The following is a 4,954-nucleotide window of genomic DNA, read 5'->3' on the forward strand; positions in this document are numbered from 1 at the left end:
CACCTAAGGCGGTTATTGTAAATGAAATGGTCACAGATAATAGTTTCGATGTACTTTGCCTTACTGAAACCTGGCTTAAACCAAATGATTATTTCGGTCTAAATGAGTCTACTCCACCAGGATACTGTTATAAGCATGAGCCCCGTCTGATCGGTCGTGGCGGCGGTGTTGCAACAATCTATAGAGATATTCTTAATGTTACTCAGAAAACAGGTCACAGGTTTAATTCGTTTGAAGTACTTGTGCTAAATGTTATGCTCTTAGATGTAAGAAACAAATCCATATTATCTCTAGCCTTGGCTGCCCTATATAGACCTCCAGGGCCCTATGCTGACTTCCTAAAAGAGTTTGCATACTTTCTCTCAGATCTATTGGTCAATGTCGATAAAGCAATAATTGTTGGAGACTTTAACATACACGTAGATAATACAAATGATGCGTTAGGGACTGCGTTTACAGATTTATTAAACTCCTTTGGGGTCACGCAAAACGTCAGTGGTCCCACTCATCGTCTAAATCATACACTAGATTTAATTATATCATATGGAACCAATCCAACTGATATAAATATTATACCGCAAAGTGACGATCTCACTGATCATTACATGGTATCTTGCGTAATACGTACTGCTGAAATTTGTCATGTTGCGCCACGTTATCGACCAGGCAGAACAATCCTTCCAACCACTATAGATAGATTCTCAAATAGCTTACCTGATCTATCTCAGCTGCGCAGTGCACCCAAACAAACAGATGAACTAGAGGAAATGACTAGCAGTTTGAGCACCATGTTCTCTAGTACACTAGATATTGTTGCACCAATTAGATTAAAAAAGGTTAGAGAGAAAACTAAAGCACCATGGTACAACAGTGCTACGCATGCAATCAAGAGAGAAACTCGTAACTTAGAGCGTAAATGGAAACAAACTAATTTAGAGGTCTTTAGAATCGCGTGGAAAGACAGTATGTCACGTTATAAAAAGGCTCTAAAAGCAGCCAGGGCTGAGCATCTCCGCAAACTAATAGAAAATAACCAAAATAATCCAAGGTTTTTATTCAACACCGTGGCTAGACTAACAAATAAACAAACATCACCAGAGCAAAATATTCCGTTACAATATAGTAGTAATGATTTTATGAATTACTTCAATGAGAAAAGCATCCGAAACACAATTGTAAATATACAATCCTCTATGATGTCTTATGATTCAGCCTCAATTATGGCCCCTCTAGAACAACTACACCGCTTTACAACTATAGGACAGGAAGAGCTAAATAAACTTATCATTGCATCTAAACCAACAACATGTTTATTAGATCCAATACCCACTAAACTACTGAAAGAAGTGTTACCTGTTGTGGAAGAGCCTCTTCTTAATATTATTAACTCGTCTTTATCTTTAGGTCATGTTCCAAAAATATTCAAGCTGGCAGTAATACAACCTCTCATTAAGAAACCGCAATTAGATCCAAATAACTTAGCAAATTACAGACCCATCTCAAATCTTCCATTTATGTCTAAAATACTAGAAAAAGTTGTGTCCGCTCAATTGTGCTCTTTCTTGCAAGAAAATGATATCTATGAAAAATTCCAGTCGGGATTCAGACCGCATCATAGCACAGAAACTGCGCTAGTTAAAATTACAAATGATTTACTTTTAGCTTCTAACCAAGGCTGTATCTCAATACTAGTTCTACTCGATCTTAGCGCTGCGTTCGACACTATCGATCATAAAATACTCTTGGATCGACTACAAAACTACACTGGTGTTCAGGGACAGGCATTAAGCTGGTTTAGATCGTACTTATCAGACCGTTACCATTTTGTCTGTTTAAATGGGGAAAAATCAAAGATAACGTCAGTAGACTATGGAGTGCCGCAAGGATCGGTGTTAGGCCCTCTGCTATTCTCAATATACATGCTGCCACTTGGTAATATTATAAGAAAACATGGAATTAATTTCCACTGTTATGCTGATGACACTCAATTATATATCTCATCACGACCAGATGAAAACACTAACTTATCTAAATTGACAGAGTGTCTAAATGATATAAAATGCTGGATGACGTGTAATTTCCTGCTATTAAATTCAGATAAAACGGAGGTATTACTTATTGGTCCAAAAAACTACCCACAAAATCCCTTACAATACAACTTTAATTTAGAAGGATGTCCTGTTACTTTATCCACTACAGTAAAAGACCTGGGTGTTATACTAGACCGCAACTTGACTTTCGAAAATCATATTTCATATATTACAAGAACAGCCTTTTTCCACCTTAGAAACATTGCTAAGCTACGTAACGTGCTATCTGTTTCTGATGCAGAAAAGTTAGTTCATGCATTCATGACCTCGAGACTAGATTACTGTAATGCTTTATTAGCTGGTTGTCCTGCATCCTCAATAAACAAGCTACAGTTAGTGCAAAATGTAGCCGCTAGAGTTCTTACTAGATCAAGAAAATATGATCATATAACACCTATTTTATCATCTCTACACTGGTTACCTATTAAGTTACGTATCAATTACAAAGTATTCCTACTGACCTATAAAGCCCTAAATGGTTTAGCTCCTGTGTATTTAACAGACCTTCTATCGCCATACAATCCATCGCGCTCTTTAAGATCACTAAATTCGAGGCTTCTGGTCATTCCTAGGATATCTAAGTCCACTAAAGGAGGGAGGGCGTTCTCGCATTTAGCTCCTAAACTCTGGAATAGCCTTCCTGATATTGTTCGAGACTCAGACTCGCTGTCCCAGTTTAAAACTAGATTAAAGACGCATCTCTTTAACCAAGCATTCACTTAATGCTTAACCTTTAATACTACTGCTGAATCAGTTCGAATGCATTAACATTATGAACATCAGCTATGCTAATTATTTCCCATCTGCCTTTCTGCTGTTATCTCGGGACGCTAGTCCCGAGGTAAATAGCGTTCGTCAGCTCCAGTTTGTATCCAGCCTCTCACGGAGACTTCAGATGCCCCAACGCCTGTGAAGAGACGACTCGACGCCTGTGAAGAGACAACTCAAAGCCGGCGATATGTTATGCCATAAATTAATACATGATTAACTAACTGTATTTTTCTATGTACATTTCCGAAATGCACTTTCTGTAAAGCTGCTTCGAGACAATGTGTATTGTGAAAAGCGCTATACAAATAAATTTGAATTGAATTGAATTGAATTTCTTCAGAGACATAAAAAAGATGGGGGTCTTGCTCTGCCTAATTTTTTGATCTATTACTGGGCAGCAAATATCAGCAAAATTCACAGTTGGTATAATTCTCCCCATATAGATGTGTGTTTATTAGAAGCACAGTCTTGCTCTTCGTCCTCGCTCTCTGCCTTGGTGTGTGCTCCTTTGTTCAGTCGCCCCTCAAAATACACTACAAATCCAGTTGTTTCTTCTTCCCTTAGGATTTGGAGGCAATTCAGACAACACTTTAAACTTGCTGCTGCCTCTCTTTATGGACCTATTTGCAATAATCATTTATTTTTGCCCTCAACCTTAGATTCTGGTTATGTCTTATGGAAAAAAAGAGGCCTCTCATATTTTTCGGATTTATTTATTGATGGAGTTTTCACAACCTTTTCTGATCTTGCAATTAAATTCAATATACATTCTAACTTATTTCGTTTTTTTCAAGTACGCAATTTTGTTCATCCTCACTGTCCTTCCTTCCCAAACTTGTCTGAACTTTCTTTATACGAGACGTTTTTAATACAGAAACATGGCTCTATATCCATTTTATACAATTTAATTCTTCCTTATGTTTTGCCTTCTTCTGCTCGGTTTACATATCAATAGGAGGCAGAACTCGGACTTAGTCTGGATCAGGATTGGTGGGAAGTGGCTGCTGGCAGGGTTAATTCTTCGTCATCCTGTGCCAAACTGAGTCTGATTCAATTTAAGGTTTTCCATAGAATTCATCTTACAAACGTTAAACTAAGGAAGCTATTTCCAGGTGTGGATGTCAAATGCAATAGATGTTCTCTGGCTCCTGCCGATAATGTTTTTTACGTGTCCAAAGCTGGAAGATTATTGGTACTCCTTTTTTGATACTTTTTCTAAAATCCTTAATATTTCTATTGAACCATGTCCTCTGATTGCCATCTTTGGTGTCCCAGCAGTTTTGTATGAGTATACAAAAAAATATGCTAATATTCTTGCCTTTGCCTCATTGATAGCTCGCAGACGTATTTTATTGCACTGGAAATCTCCTCCTACTTTCTCATGGTTAGAGGATTTGATGGCTTTTCTATATATTGAAAAAATTAAGTTTGCACTAAGAGGTTCCACTGACAAATTTTATAAAAACTGGGACCCTCTTCTTAATTTTGTCAAGAATACACCATCTATCTTTGCTTGATTTGTAATATGTAATTTTAATTAACCTACGGATATATCCCTTCATGTTTGCGTGTGTGTGTATGCGTGTGTGTGTGTGTGTGTGTGTGTGTGTGTGTGTGTGTGTGTGTGTGTGTGTGTGTGTGTGTGTGCGCGCGCGTATACACATGCACATAAAATAATTTATAATAATATTATTATATTTTTCCCTTTATTTATTTATTTATATTTTTTAGTGTATTATTATTGCTGTTGTTTTGTTATATTTATTTTTTGTGTAATTTGGGAATACACTTTTGTTTAATTTTCCTCCTCGGGGTGGGTGGGTCAAGGTTTACTGAGGGTTATGGATTGTTCATGTTTGTGTCCACCCTTAGTAGTTGTAAAAAAGGGGTAAAAAAGGAATGTTTACTTTTATTAATATTGCTGTACCCTTTTGTATATTCCATTAATATAAAAAAAAAAATAATAATAAAAAAGAAACGATCTTAAAACAGGGCATTAAGTGTAAAATACTGAACTTGTCCTTTAAACCAACAAAGATTGGATAGTTACTTTCAACAAACGTTTGCAAAAAGTAATCAAGAATTTCATCAAA

Source organism: Siphateles boraxobius, unplaced genomic scaffold, assembly GCF_051911475.1.
Source record: "Siphateles boraxobius isolate OS27281-9 unplaced genomic scaffold, OSU_SipBor_1 49, whole genome shotgun sequence".
NCBI lineage: Eukaryota > Metazoa > Chordata > Actinopteri > Cypriniformes > Leuciscidae > Siphateles > Siphateles boraxobius.